A 17959-nucleotide genomic window follows, 5' to 3' on the forward strand; every position below is an offset into this window, starting at 1 on the left:
GCATTTCCTTCTCGGTGGTCGCATATTTTTCTTGAGCTGAGTCCAAGGTGCGGCTCGCATAGTAGATCACATGGAGCTTTTTATCTTTCTTCTGCCCCAAGACAGCTCCTACAGCATAATCAGATGCATCGGTCATCACTTCAAATGGTAGAGACCAATCAGGGGCTTGTACAATCGGTGCACTGATCAAAGCCTCTTTGATTCTCTTGAACGCTTCCTCACATTCTTCATCAAAGTTGAAATCCACTTCTTTGCACAATAACCTGGTCAAGGGCCTGGCTATCTTGGAGAAATCCTTGATGAACCGTCTATAGAACCCAGCGTGGCCAAGGAAGCTTCTTATTCCTTTCACAGAATTCGGGGCTTGTAAGTTCACCATCACCTCGATCTTGGCCTTATCCACCTCGATGCCTTTCTCTGATACCTTGTGTCCCAAGACAATGCCTTCTTGGACCATGAAATGACACTTCTCCCAGTTCAAGACAAGCCTATGCTCCTCACATCGCTTGAGAACCTGAGAAAGATTAGCAAGACATTCGGAGAAAGAGGAGCCGTATACGGAGAAGTCATCCATAAACACCTCAACTTTCTCTTCAATTAGATCAGAGAAAATGTGCATCATACATCTTTGAAAACTGGCCGGTGCATTACACAAACCGAATGGCATTCTTCTATAAGCATAAGTGCCATAAGGGCAGGTGAATGTGGTTTTCTCTTGGTCTCTTGGATCTATTGGTATTTGGAAGAATCCAGAGTATCCATCGAGAAAACAGAAATAAGGATGATTAGCTAACCGTTCAAGCATTTGATCAATGAATGGTAAAGGGAAATGATCTTTTCTTGATGCAGAATTCAATTTCCTATAGTCAATGCACATGCGATGGCCGGTTATAGTTCTTTGGGCTATGAGTTCATCCTTATCATTTTTCACCACCGTGATCCCACCTTTCTTGGGCACAACGTGTACAGGAGATACCCACCGAGAGTCAGAGATTGGATATATTATCCCTGCCTCAAGGAGCTTTAGTATCTCCTTCTTAACTACCTCTTTGAGGTTCGGGTTAGGTCGACGTTGGTGCTCAATAGAAGACATGGCTTGGTCCTCCAGGTGGATCCTATGGGTGCATATATCAGGAGAGATCCCTCTAATATCAGCCAAGGAATACCCTATGGCTCTCCTGAATTTCCTTATTTCATTAAGTAATGCATGTTCCTCATGCTCAAGCAAGTTATCGTTTATGATCACAGGGAAAGTAGAGTTTAGACCTAAGAACGCATACCTGAGCCCTGTTGGTAGAGGCTTGAGCTCAACAGGGGGTGCGTCTGCCTCATTCCAATCGGCATCAAAGCTGCATTGGCCCTGAACAGCTTCCTCGGCCTTTTCCTTGTTCCCGCGGGGTATACCATCGGCCTCGGCACAAACTGTCACGGCCATGATATCCCGAGGTGTCTCCTCTGTTCCCGTGGATCCCTCGTTGTCTGAAATGTCGAGGCCACTCTTCCTGAGCTCCAAAAACCTCGCCTCAGCTCCAAGTTCCTTCGGTTGGTCCAAAAGAAGCTTGTACACCTTGCTTTCCTCGCTCAAGTACCTGTGCTCGCTTTGTTCCCGTGTTAAGACCACTTGTAACGGATCCTCTGCGTTCAACTCTTCAAGGAGCTCATCAGCTAGCTCCTCCATTACCTCCACATAGAAAACCTGACCTCCAATGGTCGGTTTCTTCATCATCTCCTTCACATTGAACTTCATAGTCTCGGAACCGATGTGTAGTTCAATCATTCCTCCTCTCACATCTATTATGGCTCATGCGGTCGCCAAGAACGGTCGGCCCAAGATGATAGGGTCTAATGGTTCCTCGTCCATCTCAAGAACTATGAAGTCCGTGGGGATTTCTATCTCACCGATCCTCAAAGGTAGATCCTCAAGCAACCCCACCGGTAATCTAACCGATCTATCAGCTAATACAAGAGAGATCTTGGCCGGCTTGTAGCTTTTGTATCCCAATCTCTTGGCCACTGTGTAAGGCATTAAGCTCACAGAAGCTCCAAGGTCACATAAACAGTTTGAGAACTTCAGGTGACCTAAAGTACACGGCAAAGTAAAGCTGCCCGGATCGGATAGCTTCCTTGGTATAGATCTCCTTTGTATTATTGCGCTGCACTCATGACTCAGTATCACCATACCCTGGAGCTCCTTTGTCTTGTTGAGGATCGCGTCCTTTAGAAACTTCCCAAGCTGGGGTATAGCTAAGAAAGTATCTATAATGGGTAAGGTGAGTTGCGTGTTCTCCAAGTGTTTCTCAAAGACCGCCTTGGCTTTGTCTAAGATTTTCTTTTTGAAACGCCCTGGGAACGGGATCTTGGGTTGATAAGGTGGTGGTGGAACATAGGGCTTCTCAAGCTCGGTTGTCTTTTCCACCTCTTTTCCTTTGTCCTTGATCGGTTCCTTCTCTAAGACCTCTTCTTTATGCGCATCATCCGAGGCTGCCTCCCCCTCTAGTTGCTCATTGGCCTCAATGAGCTTTGTCTTAGGCGTTGGAGTTTGTAATTCCTTACCACTCCTCAATGTGATGGCGTTCACATACTCTTTAGGGTTCGGCTCCGGTTTACCTGGTAAAGCCGGGCCTCTTGATGATGTAGATGTCTGATTTTGCTTAAGCTCCCTGATATCTTGCTGCATTGTCGCGTGCTGGCTCTCAACCCTTTGCTGGCCCTGTAACAGTTGCTGTAATATCCCACAGACATCGTTCTCCATCTGATTCTGACCCGTTCCCTGAATCTGTTGTTGATTACGCATCGGCTGCGGATTGAACCCTGGTGGAAACTTGTGTTGCTGCGGTTGGTTGTTGAAGTTGTTACCCTGAGCTGCTTGATTCTGCTGAGTGTAGCCGTGCTGCTGCCCACTGAACTGTTGCTTGGGCTGGAAGTTATTCGGAAAAGGGGTTTTTGGAGCATAGCTTTGGTGTTGTTGAGCAGGGTACACTTGGTCTTGAGGGTTAGCTACATTCGGGTTTCGATAAGAGAGGTTGGGGTTATTGCCGTGGTTGTTAAACCGTTGATACCTCTGCTGATTCCCTATGTAGTTCAGCTCCTCCTGAGTTAGACCATCTTCATTAACATTGTCAAAACTTGGCCCTTGCTCATCAAACTCGCCTACAAAGTGTATTGGGTTTTGAGTTGCCATCAAAACCTTGTCAAGCTTGCTCTGAAGCTCTCTTATATCCTTTTTCATACACTGTTCATCACTAGATCCCTCTGTACGGTTTGCTCTATCAAAGTCCTCTCCATATGTGTCATTGGACATGGCTAGGTTCTCGACTAGTTCCATTGCTGCATTGATCTCTTTCCCAAGAAAATTTCCATTTGAAGCTGTGTCGAGTTGGTTTCTGATCTTGGGGAGTGCACCTCGGTATAAAGTACTCAAGAGGGATGCCTCTGAGAAGCCGTGGTATGGGCATTGGTTAGTATAGCTCCTAAACCGTTCCTAAGCCTCACTAAAGCTCTCGTTGTTGTGCTGCGTGAAACTTGAGATCTGATTCCTGAGCTTAGCCGTGCGTGATGTGGAAAAGAACTTTGATAAGAACGCCAGTTTACACTGCTCCCAGGTTTGTATAGAGCCCCTCGGTATATTCTTTTCCCACTGGTGTGCTTTATCACCGAGGCTGAAAGGGAACAAGCGTAGCTTGAAGCTATCTTTGGAGACGCCATTTATCTTGGTTAAGTCGCAAACCCGATCAAATTGATCTAGATGCTCGAGAGGATCTTCTCCAGCCAGACCGTGGAACTTGGAGTTTTGCACCATATTGAGCAGGGAAGCTTTAACTTCAAAGTTGTTGTTTTGAACTGGTGGAGCTTGAATCCCAGCTCGGTATTGGTGCGCATTAGCTCGGTCATTCTCTCCAACACAAATTGGAGGGTGTTGTCTCTGAACTTGTGGCGGTGGCGGATGAACATGATGGGCTTGTTGCTCATTTCTGTTCGCTTGGTGTTGGTTTTGCTGAGCAAGCCGTTCGTTTCTTTGAGCCTGTTGCTGATTAACATAGGCTTGTTGTTCATTTCTTCCTGCCTGCGCCTGATTAGCCTGAGCTTGGTGCTCGGCCGCCTGAGCCTGTTGCTCCATTCGCTGTTGTTCTGCCATTCCAAGTCTGTCAAAGTGCCGTTCTCTCTCGCGAGCTCGCCTTTCTAATCTGTTGATGTTATCGTCGTATGGGAAAAGCGATCCTGTGCTCCGAGACCTGGTATTCATGCACCTGAAAACAAAACAAGAACTTGCAAAAGAATCAGTAAAACAAAAGAAAGTAAATTGTTGATCTTAAGAACAAACAAGAGGATAATGCTCCTACAAGTTGGCAACGGCGCCAATTGATAACTAAGAGTTTTGGGGCTCTCAGAAGGGTTATCAATCCCCTTGTCAAAGTAGTATAAGGGGTGTCAAACCAAGCTTGTAAACGAGACACTAGCCTATGTCATTTGTTCACTTAAGTCAAGACAAGAGGATAAAAGTTTGGTGACGATGATTAACAGGCAAATAAGCAATAAAATTAAATAAAAGCAGAAATTTAAACTAATCAAGATGCAAACAACAAACAGGTGATTCAGATGATGATAATATGCGATAAGGGAAGAGACTCTAGACAAGATAATCGACTCGGGTGCTTCCAAGCTAAACTAATGGGTTAATGAATTATTTTGTCAAGCGATTTCATTTAACTTTGAACTCAAGGCATGTTAATCTTCTCATGAAAGTATCAAACATCTAAACTGATCCTCCTTCATACCAAAATGTCTTTTGAGAAGCACGAATCAATCAGCAATAAGATTCAGTTCAAATATGTCTTTTAAGAGAACAAACTATCACTCTCGCGATGAAAGACTCTTAAACCTTTAACCGAGTGGTTCAGACATTTCTACAAACACTTTTGATGCGAGATATGCCTCAGATCTGAACCTCAAGTGATATGCTTGGGTCCAGCCTAGAGATCTCGTCGGTTAAATAAATGAAACATGCAAGACTAGACACCTAAACCCACTAATCTATCTTGAAAGCACCCTAATCTACTTATCTAAAGTCGCTTAAACGACTACTCACTGATCATAACGAGCTCACTAAGTCCTTTGCAAGACGTGTAGCTGGTCATGATTAGGAGTTTAATGCTGATAATAAAACAAGAATAAAGAAAGAACAAGATTCAGATGCAAAAACGAGATATCGGATTAGATTAATCTGGTTTCACAAAAGAGGCAAGTTCTTAAACGTAATTGGAGATAAAAGATATGATGATTAGGTTTTTGGTCCTAAAATGTATTTATAGTAAAAGGAAAGTGTCGCGGGTCAGCCCGGAACAAACCGGGTACTGAACCGCTTCCTTGGGTTGATGGGTGAGTGCCACGGTGTGTCGGAAAGTGAAGCCGGGTCTTCATGCCGAGGTGTGCACGTGAATCAGGATCCAGATGAAGATCTCGTGAAGAACACGTCAAGAACATGCATGAACCCTAGTCTTTGATCCATCCTCACGTGTGTGTTCTTGAGCCATTCTGTTCTTGATTCTGGGTTCGTGACAAGGGACCTCGGGATAAAATGTCGAGGGGTCATGATGTCGAGGTGCTTGGGAGAACACAGTCCGGCATGCACGCCGAGGTCATTACACCGAGGTGTACTTTCAACACTTAGTCGTTTCCAGTCTTCAGTTCTTACGTATGCATGCCTCGATCTAATCATGCCAAGGCTTTGGCACGAGGTCTAGTCCAGAATACTTCCAAGATATGAGCCTCGACTTGAGTGATGCCAAGGTAAAGATACCGAGGCTTGTGAAAACACTTAGCGCGTATCGCAACTCATTTAGGCTTGTATCGACCATGTCACCTTCCTGAAGCAGTAACTTTCAGCACACGACTCCAATTGCTCTGGAACCAGTTCCACAGTCAAGATGGCTCAATAAAATCGAACTTTGGTGAAGGGACCGTTGGAGCTTGGGAAGTGGAAGGTTTCCTGGATTTCACATCTTTGCACCGCATCGGATTCACCGGAAAATAAGCTTTTGAACCACTGTGAACTCCGGAGACCTTATCTTTTGAACCACTGCTCCGAACTGAGCGATTCCAACTGTTCTGAGAAGTTACTTCATAGATCTCAGAATTTGATGAAGACAGGGCAGGCTAGTTTGGTCCGGAAAGGCTCCGTCCGCCGTGATTTTTGGAATCCGCCGTTCGGTTCTCGGATGCGCGTAATGCTGGTGCATCTTCCGGAAGCTGTATCTTTCTCCTAACTGGTCCGAATTGGATGATTCTAACTTCTCTGGAATCTTTGCTTGATTCTATCCAACTTTGATGAAGACCCCGCCAACTGATTCGGACCGGAAGGTTCCCCGGATTGCTGATCTCTGAATTGCGCGGGCAAAGACAACTTTTGGTCGTAAAAACCTTCCCGCAGTAAGGAAAATGGCCGAGGGCTGTGTACCGCGGTAAGCTTTTTGGTTGTAAAAATCCTTGCCTCGGTCAAAAACTTGTCCCGTGGTATTTTCGCACTCGATACTCGATTCTGGCCGATCAGTAAGGTTTTTGGCCGGTAATGAGCATCCGGTAAACATTTTGGCCGAGGTTTCCGACCAGCCGGTACGAGATTTGGCCGAGAAATTCCTCCAAGCGGTTTCCACCATTTTTGACCCTTTTCTTCACCGTTTTCTTTTCTGTTCCTCTTCTTAGGCTCCAATTGGTCTCCAAAGCTCCTGATAAAGACTTCAAAAACATGCAAAACTCTTTGGGACTTAATGCAAGCCCTAAGTCCTATTTTGACGCCTAAAGACTCAATTTACATGAGAAAACACATGATGAGGACTCTATAATGCAATCTAAATGATGTAAAATATAGACATATCAATCATCTACGCTATGATCATCCTCTCGGCCGTGACCATGATTGGATCCTTCATGGTCTTCATTAATGTTTCGGTTTACAGGATCTCCAGGTTGTTCGTTGTCGGCCATTCCTTGCGTTCATTTAAGTCTTCAAAGTTCTCTTTCTTGTCTGTCAATCTCGTCTAGAATCGGAATGTTTGCTGCAGGTTTGCGCCTGGTATTCACTTCCCTAGAGATATAGAAAAACAAAAGAAGATAAAAAGATTTCAGTAACTAAAGAAGGAACTAGAGATCAGATGTCTAGAACAGAAATTAGAACAAGAAAAATAAAAAGGCAGCAAAACAAATCCGCGGCAATGGCGCCAAAAACTTGATGTGGTGTATGTGGGGGTGTCATGTTTTACCCTAATAAGAAACAAATGAAAGCCGCAAGTGCACAGCTAATCAGTTGTAGTACTTAGGGATCAAATGCACAAAGATTAGTGTGCCGAATATTTTTCTATGGTTTCTAAGTTTACGTCTAGACTAAATGATTTTTAAGAAACAAATGCACAGATTAAACTAAAACTACAGAAATCAAATAAATATATCCTAAGAAAGCAAGTGAATAATCAAATGGAAGTAAATTAAGCAAGCAGGAATTCGAATGAAAGCGAGTAAAAATGCAGATCTAAGAAAGCAGGTAAATATCGATTAGGTTGTAAACAGTTATTAAAAATGCTGGACTTTCGGGAACTCTATGAGGATTATAATCGATTTTAACAACTAAGGCTATAGATTAAGATTGGTGGATATCGAAATATCTAGGGTTCTAGAGCTAGAGTACGGCAATATGACTACGTCACTGTCGTGATCATAACCAACTGTCTCTCGCAACCTTGACCAGTTGGTTTCCACTCTGGCCCTGGAAGGGAGAAAATGCAGGAACTTGTATAGAATTCGTCAATACTCACAACTCACACATAGGTAGGTTTCCACTCCTATAGTTGAATCGTCCGTTACATTCTAGGTCAGACACGTAATGAAAAATTTCGCAACAATAACTATCTAGATCAGACGCTAGGTGATCAATCAAGCATACACGCATTAGAAACAAAAATAAACAAAGAACATAAAATAAAATCTCAAATCTAGAAACCTAGATGTCTTATTCAATTATAAGAGCCCATTTTCAGGAACCCTATGCCCAACTCGGGATCTACTCAGACATAGCTGAGGTCGACATTATCATTGGTTTTAATGAAAGCAATCAAAAACAGTAAAGAAAAGAGGTAGAAGAAAGCTTCTCTATTGATGAACTCAAGGTTGAGAAATCTTCTCTGTCTCTGTAAAACGTATGGAGGAGATATGTAAAAACGACATAAATGACAAGTATTTATAGTCTTCAATACTCTAGGGCATCTAGAGTTTCAGAATTGAGACTTGGAAATGACTTGGGCTTCAGGATTGGGTTTCTTAAGTCAGAGATGGCTGGCCACGGTCGCATGAGGCGTGACCGTTGTGAATGAGTGCTTGGACGCAGTATCGTGGCTCTGGCCGTGGTCGCGTGGCTTTAGCCGTGGTAAATGGCTTGTTGGTTGCGATCCCGTAGCTTACTGGCCGTCTTCAAATGTCTTCAAGGAAAATGGAATATCTTGAGATTCAACCGTTGGAATGTCTCCAAACCAAGTGCATTTGAGAGCTGGTTGAGTCTTCTATTAAGTATCCAATTTTGGGGATGATCAGACGGTGATAAGGTCTTCATATCTGCTTGAGAATTCTGACGGTCTGAATTTATCCAAAAGAGTCTTTTTATTCCAATTTGCACATCTTTCTCCCAAATTACCTGAAAAGTCTTTTAAAATGTAAAAACATAGAAATCCTTTGAAAACCTTTGAAAATGAAGTAAAAACACATGCAAAAGATATTAAGGGGATCCATAAAAATAGTCAAAAACCAGTGTTATCATCCACCACACCCAAAGGTGATCTATATCCCAAAAATACTTCATTCCTCCACTTATGACAGCCAACCCCACCTTCCCGAAAGATCAGATAAATCGGCCTGCCATCACACTAGGGTCACACATACATTCTTGAGGTTTGTCATTACCTCCCGACCTTTAAAACTGATGCCCCCTATAGGTAGCCAACAGTCCAGCAAATAAATTCACACCACATGGGATCTCCATATGATGGATATCTATCATTTGTAAAGCATCATTCTATACAATACCGGATTACATCCTCATTATTTTCATCACTCTAGATTCAGAACTCACAATCATGACTCAGATACCAAGTTTTAACGATAGGATGATAACAAACAAGTAAACAATCAATTCCATGGTTTAGAGTTTCACAGATCTCAGGTCCATATTCCGGAAACATATGAATAAAGCAACAATCAACATAATCATAACCCTAGTATTGGATCTAAATAGCCTAACAGCAAATCTAAGGAGATACCGAAGGTGGTATACAGAATATATTCAGATTAATAAACAATCAGAACACTAAACAAATCAAGTAGCTAGTTTAGCGGAAAGCTTTAGTTTAAGAAGAGATTAATCAAAACAGTTAAAGCATGCTTTTGAAAGAGAGTGAGAGGCAACAAGTCCTCACCTTAGCACATATGGAGACACCAACGTAGTAGGAGAAGGAGGAGGATGCGAAAGAGGAGGAGAAAAAAGAGTGAAAACATCATCATCAGAGTCCAAGGAGGAGCTCTGATGTAAGAACCGGTGGTGACTCTCACTCTGAGGATACAGGTGGGAACTAAGACAGGCGTTCACCCTCTCCTTAGCTCTTGTGGTGATCGAAGATGGATGATCTGACATGCAGGCGGTCGCCCTCTCGTTTGGGATTTAAACGGGGTGTGATGGCGGCGTGAGTTCACAACACAGAGGGATGGTCAGTCTCTAATACGGTGAAGGCTCAAAGCTTGTTTGAATCGCACAAACAAACCAAGAACAACGTGAAATCGCTTCTCGGGTAAACTTTGAAGAAAGTTTGATATTTTATTGATATAGGGAAAAAGTCTGCGGACTACAATGCTGCAAAAGAAACTTATAAACTGGTTCGTCAGCTTGGACCTTCTAGGGTTCGATTCTTGACTCAAAACAACAGGACTAATTAAAAACTCAAAAAAACATACCTATTCTACGAAACAAAGCTCATCATTTCATCTATTATAAAAAATGGAAAGTTTGAAATAAAAGACTTAAACTACACGACGTGACTCGTTTAACTCTGACACTTAGTCGCTGGAGATGTTGGCTCCTCCTGCAAGCACAATAAAATAATTGAAACACTTACCTTGGGGTGGCGCGGCTCATTTGGTGTGGTGTGCGGCCGCGGCGTTTATTGAAGTGTCCTGTATTGGCCTGCTGTGGCTTGGGTCGCTTGAGGCGTCTTCTAGTCCCGGAGAATCTTGATCTTCGTGTTCCTATAGCTCTAAGACTCTTGCTTCTTGAATGGCTAGTCGCTCGGCCTCGGTTAGCTCGTTATCGCGTCCACATGGTGTGTTGTGAAACAACTCCAAATCTGTATGTTCGCCTGCTAGAATTCGACATGCATTAGTCTTATAATATGTACTTGGTCGAGAGTAATTACCTTTGTTGGTCATTTCTAGATCGTCTGGTGGCTCGGCCTGTGTTGCATGACATTTCTCGGCTAAAACGAGTGTGGCATCGGCAATCTCTTGTTCTGTTCATTGGAATTCAATTCTGTCTTGAGCGTTGGCTTCAGGAGATGATTTTGGTCGAGGAATGTCAGCTCCAGTTCGGTCAATGCTATCGTCAGGGTGGTCTTGCCGTTGAGGCTTCATTTCCTCGGTTAAAAGTTCTCGCGCATTGGCTAAAAGTTCTCGCGCATCGGCTATTTTTGGGCTATCTCCAAGTTCTTTAAGTTTTAAGCCTGTAAAAGAAATTCTACTCGGACTGTTAGCTTTTAAATCAAAAGTTAGTCAAGAGATGTCACATTGGCCTTTTGAGAATCGATGGTCTGGTTTGTCTTCTCCTTGAGTCATGTTCTCGGGCCCGATTTGGCCGCAAAGGTTGTTTAAACTGTGTATGACTTGTAGATCCGGTAACAGGGGGCCGTTTGGGTCCAATGAGTTTATAAAGACGTGTAGTGCCTTCTTGTATCTATTCCTCATCTGTTTGATCTTGGACCGAGTCATGGCCTTGTCTTGGACCTCCGTCATGTGCGTCTTGATGCTTGATGGGTCGTTAGGGTCGATGTCCACATCATTCCCTCCCTATTCAAAAGGTTTTGACCCCAAAACTTCTTCACCTGCATCAAAATAAGACAGATCAGCAACATTGAAAGTGTGAGAAATGTTAAACTCACCTGGCAAATAAAGATGGTAAGCATTGTCGTTGATTTTGCTTAAGACTTTGAACGGTCCATCTCCTCTTGGTGCGAGCTTGGAGGCACATTGATTAGGGAATCTTTCAGGCCTCATGTGCAACCACACCCAGTCTCCTAGTTCAAAGGTGACCTCTTTTCGACCTTTGTCCGCGGCTATCTTGTAACCATCGGTCTTCTTCTCAATGTTGTCGCGGGCCGTCTCATAAAGCTTTTTGAACAACTCGCCTCTTGATAGACAAGACTTTTTAAGGTCTCAGGGCTATCAATCCCCTTGTCAATGTAGCACAAAGAGGTTAATCAATCCAGATGTGGTGTTAGACACTAAGCTATATGATCAAGTTCTTAATTCAAGCAAACAAGAGCGGGTTTTGATTAATCTAGAGAAAACTATAAACATAAACAGGATTAAAGACTAATGACAATGACAAATGATATGATGTGAATATGATATGATGGAGGCATGAGATTCTAGACATGATAGTTGGTCAGGGTGCTTTGGTGTTAAACTAGAGATGCTGATGACAATGATGAGACATGATTCAAGTGATTAAGAACTCTAATCTAGGTTAATCCTCTCATGAAGGTATTAACCCCTATACTAATCCATTTTCAAACTAAATTCCCATTTGTGAAATATGAATCAATATGCATTAATAAACAGTTCTTAATGATCATTCAAGCATTTAACAAATCATTCCCATGATGAAAAATTACTTAAACCTCTAACACAACTCTTTCAGGAATTTCATCAAACACTTTTGGTGCATGAAATTCCCAGAATCTAGATCTCACGTGATTATCAAGGATCTAGCATATAGAACAGCTGTTTAGAGAGATGAATCAATGAATCTAGCCCTAAGCACCCCTAATCTAACACTTTAGCACCCTAACCTACACATCTAGAACCTAATTAAGGTGACTACTTACTAATCATACTAATCTCTCTTAAACCTTTCCAAGTTGAGAAGATTAGCATGATTAATGATAAGAAATGGAGATGGAGATGATAGATTCAAAAGAAAACAGCTTCAAACACCCAGATCTCCTTAAACTCTCTTCATTAAACACTCAAATATAGATATTTCTCTTCTTAATGGAGTCTTTTTCACCAAAGAGGCAAGAGACAAAGGGAATAAAACTTAGTCCTCTCCCAAAAAAAACCTAAAAAGTATTTATACTTCCTTAAAAACGAACCGGGTCAGCCCGGAACAAACCGGGTCCTGACCCGGCTTTAATGGATAAAGTGAGAATTACTGCGGGTCAGTCCAGTATGTCCCAAGTCGCACACCTAAGTCGCAGTAGATGAAGACTTGTCTTGTGAAGCCTGAATCGCCTTGTCTTAGCCGCACGCCTAAGTAGGAGTGTTTTGCGAGTGTTGCTGCGGCTTGGTCTCCTTCCTCTCCAACTCGCAGGGCTAAGGCGGTTTCTGGGGAATGTACAAACTGTGCGGGTTGGTCTCTATTGCAACTAGGTCGCAGGCTCAAGTCGGAGTGATTTGCGAGTGATCGTGCGGCATAGTTCCAGGCGCGGCTAACTCGCATGCCTAAGTCGCACGATTGTGGACTTAGCATTTCTCTTGCTCTTGAGCTTCAGACCTCTTCCAGTGATAGTTTACCCGCACATATCAACTCGCAGCATCAGCATTCAGGCGTTCATCTTCAGGCCTGCGGGCTAACCAAGTCGCAAGACCCTCTCGCAGCATCCAGAGCAGCTTAGACCACTTCGCATTCCGGAGAGTGTAACTCCTATGAGACTTGTCCGAATTGAATGATTTCGGTCGCAGAAGACAGAGGACTCTTTTATCTCCAACTTTGGTGAAGGAAGCTTCGGTGCTTGGGAAGTGTAAGGCTTCCTGGAGGGCACATCTTTGCAGTGCATGTACACGACCAGAGAGAGGCGTTTAGACATGTGTCCATTCCGGAGACCGTATCTATCTGCTCATAGATCCGAATTGAATGATCTTGGACGTTCTGGAAAGAAGACTCAAATGTCTCTGGTTCTCATGAAGGACCCGAAAACTAAATCGGCCTGGACGTGCACCGTCCTTCGCATCCTTTAGGACTGATCTGCTCGGTCCGGAATACCTGCGAGACTGGGGTTCCTTCCGACAAGCTTATCTCTCTGCTCACGCGTCCGAATTTCACGATTCCACTTGCTACGAGACCGTGATGCAATGCTCTCCAACTTCTATGAAGCACCCGCCGTCTGAATCGGACCGGAAGGCTCCCCGGACAGGCGATTTCTGAGACACGTTCATACCCGGAGATTTTGGCCGATACACTTCATTCGCGGTACATGAAAATGGCCGGTAAAGCTTCCCGCGGTACATGGAAATGGCCGGTAAAACCTTCCTGGCCAGCGAGAATGGCCGGTAATCTCCCAGGACCCAATTTTCCACTTTTTTTCAAGCTTTGCTCACCATTCCACCTCCTGGATTCATATTTTCAGCTCCATATTCACCTGATAGACACTCAAAACATGCAATATACTCATTGGGACCTAATGCATCTCCTAAGTTCTAAAACAAACCCTAAGGACGTAAAATGCATGAAATAAAACATAATTTGGAATGATTTATGCAACCTAAATGATGCAAATTATGAACATATCAACTCCCCCACACTTGTCCTTTGCTTGTCCTCAAGCAAAAAGAGCAAATGAGAGAAAGAGGTTGTATGCAATGGGAGTTCACATTTTCTTTTTGAGAGAAGTGATCACAATGAGAACTCAAGTTCATGCTCAATTATGCAATGCAAAGTCATACTCAGATATATATCAACTCAGCAAGGAATCTCCACAAGTTCATCTCTCTCTCAACTCTTTCACATTCATTAAGCTTTTATCAGGTGGATCTCATGATGCAAGGTTTAAACAAGCTGGCTTGGCTAGGGAGAGGCTATGAGATTAAAATGATCTCATCAGTGTTCAAGTGGGTTAAATGCAGCAAAGGGATCTCTCTATGAATGATCAAACTTTGGCAGAATGCTAAAGGTAAAAAGCAACCTATGCATACAAGGGCTAAGACTCATCACACCCCACCCTCTACTCAAAGCTTCCTCACTTGCTCAAAAATCCTCACTTTTCATTCTCATTTTCCTCTCACTAGGGGATTCACTTTTCACTTTTCCTCTCAAGTCTTGGAACTCAAACTTTACACAGCTCTTTTTCTTTTACAACTTCTAGCCTCTTCTTTCTTTCTTAACAAAACATTTGAGCCTTTGGCTTCTTTTCTTCCTTTTTCACTTAGAGACTAGACTCTTTCTTTTCAACAAACCAGAGCTTACTTTCTCAAAACACCAAGACTGACTTCTTTTTCTTTCATTCCCCTAGTTATTTTCACTCTCTCTTTCCCACTCATCTCACCTTTTTCCACTCACCAAAGAGTCTTTTCCCCCACACTTAATCCTCGCCAAAACTCTCAGTTCCTTGATGTTGGAACACAGCACTCAATGAGACTTGCCCTTGTCGCTCTAAACCTAACACTTTCTGCTAAGTTTGATCCAAGGTGGCCTTTCAATTCACACACAAACATTGGCTTAAAAGAAGGATGGGTTCAAGGTATGGGAACTGATCCTTGATGTGGATTCAGCTACTTGAGCTAAGGAAAAGAGTGGTGAAAACAGTGGTTCTAGCTCAAGTATGTATATTGGTATCCACAAGCTTTTTTCAAACAATGCATCACAAGATATTTTCAAGTCAGGTTCAAAGTTCCCACTTAATTAGAGTTGAGTTCAATTCAAACTTGCTTCTCAGATTCAAATCATTTCAGACTTTGCAAGCACAGAAAAAGATTCACAAGCATATTCAATTCAAGTTCTCAAAGTGATGTACTCTCTAGAAAACCTATCATTACTCCTTGCAAGATGCAACCTACATGCAAATGCAATCTAGACTCAATCCTAAAAATGAGAATGCAACTACATGATCATTTTTTTTGTGTAAAATTTTCAGATTTTTCCATTTTTTGGTTTTTATATGCACTTAGATGAATATGCAACTAGAATGTGACTCAAGACTCAAAGTGTAAAATAAGAAAATAGAAAACATGATTAGTTAAGGATAAAACTCCTCCCCCACACTTAGATAACACAGTCCCTTGTGTTATAAAAGTATGAGAAAGAAGTGAAACCAAAGCAAACAGGCAAAATGCAAAAGAGAAAGAAAATCTACATGCTATTTACAAGGTTTTGAGTGGTACCTAGTGGCTGTTGAAATCGGACCCCAATGAGTAGGAGGGGTTCGATGTGTGGCCTGACGGTGTTTCCCAAGAATGGTGGCTGGCTTCATCACTTCCGTAGTCAAGATCTACCCAAGTGGTTCCATATGTGACCAAGGCTGTGCAGTTCATGGAACTCTCCCCAACTTCCTCTCTGTTCCTTGGTGAAACCGGTGCTGGAGCTCCACCTTTGCAAGGGTTTTCAAGCTTCTTGATCCTCTTCTTCATCTCCTTGATGCATTTGGCCATCTTGTGGATGGTTTTGTCTTGGTACTTGCACCATTGTTGGAGAATACCAATCTTCTGTTGAGCTCTGAACCCTGAAGTGCCTGGTTCCTCCCAGTTGTAATCATCAAAGTGATATCTGTTTCCACCAAGACGTTTTTGAGGTGGGGGCAGATCATCGTCTTGAGCACCAGCTGCACTTGTGGTAGCATCTTCAGCGGTTGCTTTCTTTCCCTTGGAGGCTTCTTCTCTGCAAGCTTGCTTGTATGTGAGGATTGGTGGATCAGTTTGGACATGGTACAGCTCTTCCTTCAGCAAGAAGAAGTGAATGTTCCTTTTAACTTGGACTGTGGTGATGGAGGGATTGGGTAGGAGAACTTGGGCTGGCTCGCTGATGAGTGTCTTGAAGTTGTAGACTACCTTGGTACCCACTCTTCCTTGGAGGAAGCCAATCCTACACAAATGTGCTTCATTAATCAGATCAATCTTTGCCTTGTTCTCCTTGAATCTATACCCCATGGCTTTCAAGATCTTTGTTACCACCCATCCATGGGTCAGCTTTGCATCTTGCTTAGTAGAACCCCACATGCACTTTTTGTAGAACATCAAAGACCTTGCTAATTGAGATGCAAGGCAAAGTGGGTATTCATACCCTTCATAGGGTTCCCCATCTTCATGTGTTGGCATCAGCGGTCTCAGCCCTACACCAAGAAGCATCAGATCTCCCTTGTGAACTCTTCCAACATCAATCTTGAAGTAAAAGCTGTGAGAGAGAATCTTGTGTACATATCTCAGAACTGGGTTCCTTATCCAAGAGGCCTTTGCTGTTCCAGCTGTGTACTTCCCAGAAGCAATTGATCTCCATAGAAGTTGGATCTCATCTTTTCTGAGATTGACCTGGTTGGAGAGAAGTTCATTTCTAGGTGCTGAAAACCCAAAGATCTTATTCAATTCTCTGAATGACACTGAATACTCCTTCCCTTTCACAGTAAACTCCACATGTCCAAGTCCATCTCCTTGAATGATTCTTGAATCCCTTGGGTAGTAAATGAAAGCTTCAAAGGAGGCTAAGAACTCTTGGGACTCTTGTTCATAAGCGATTTCTCTCATCTCCAAAAGTGACTCAACACCCATGTTCCCAAGCAAAGTCTTGACATCTTCATAGAGGCCAATCTTCTTCAGAAAGTCCAAATCAGGGAATCTCCCTTGCTGGATCTCTATCTGCTGAAACTTAGCCAGATAATCAAGTGTTTCTGGTTCAGTTGTCTTGAACTTCTTTGATCCCTCTTCAATGGTGCCTTGGGAACCACCAGCTGAGCTGCTGGAGTCACTTTCAGTCTGTTCACTCTCAGATATCACAGCCAACTGTTTCCCCTTTTTCTTGGAGCCAGAAGCAACCACCAAAGCTCTTCCTTCAGGCCTTGTCCTTTTTGGCGCTGGATCACACTTTCCTTGCTTTGTGGTATTCTTTGCACCCTGACCTTTGTCTCTTGGCTTTGAAGTTCCTGAGACCAAACCTTTGCCTTTTGATGCAGGGCCCTTCTTCTTGGCCAAAGAGTTGGTTCTTTCAGTCATCTGCCAAGAGATTCCCAAAAATATTGTTAGTACATGGTTAAGCCGCACAAAAGTCTTCAAAATTTTGAAAAAAATTGTTGCAAGAATCGATATCAACAGCACATGGACAAGTTTCTCAAGCCAAGAATCAATCAAATAAATTCATAGCAATGCAAAAACAAGAGTGCAAAGCAGGGACTCAGCAAGAAACCAATTCATCTCTTTAAAAAGAAAATCGATTTCTTTCATGAATTACTTGCAACAATTTTCAAAATTCAAGAACAAGTAATTACCAACAAAGTGCTCTGTTTTCCAAGAATATCTATCACCCTAGCATTTATAAAAGTAATCCCAAGGTCTAAAACAACCTATCAGAATCGATTCCACACCTTAAAGTTCAAAAATCACCATTGAAGAACATGGAAAGAGATGAGTTTTAACAGGATGAAATACCTTGGGATTAAGATGCAACGAGTTCAAAATGCAATCAGGATGATGTTAACAACTCAAAAACGAGCTCAGAGCTCTTTGAATCAACAATTTTGGTGGAGAAATGAGAGAGATATGGTGAAAACAATGGAGAGAAATGAGAGAGAGAGTTGCAAACTCGGGTTTGTAGTGAGGAAGAGAGAGTGTGGGGTAGAGTCAAGCCTTTGGACTGGTGGTCAATAGATCTATTTTGACCAGTCAAGGCTTTGACCCATCCTTTTCTCATTGACCGGCCTCCTTTCTCTCTTTTGTGCGTCCGGGAACTGTTGGG

The 17959-nt window shown here is 42.9% G+C and overlaps 1 non-coding gene across 1 annotated transcript; it reads left to right on the forward strand.

Annotated features, from left to right (window-relative positions):
- Positions 1 to 3437: 3437 nt before the first annotated feature.
- LOC112084718 lies at positions 3438 to 3544 on the forward strand. Its single transcript, XR_002898379.1, has one exon. It is a non-coding gene; the product is annotated as a small nucleolar RNA R71 (small nucleolar RNA).
- Positions 3545 to 17959: the final 14415 nt, after the last annotated feature.

Source organism: Eutrema salsugineum, unplaced genomic scaffold (assembly GCF_000478725.1).
Source record: "Eutrema salsugineum unplaced genomic scaffold, Eutsalg1_0 scaffold_4, whole genome shotgun sequence".
NCBI lineage: Eukaryota > Viridiplantae > Streptophyta > Magnoliopsida > Brassicales > Brassicaceae > Eutrema > Eutrema salsugineum.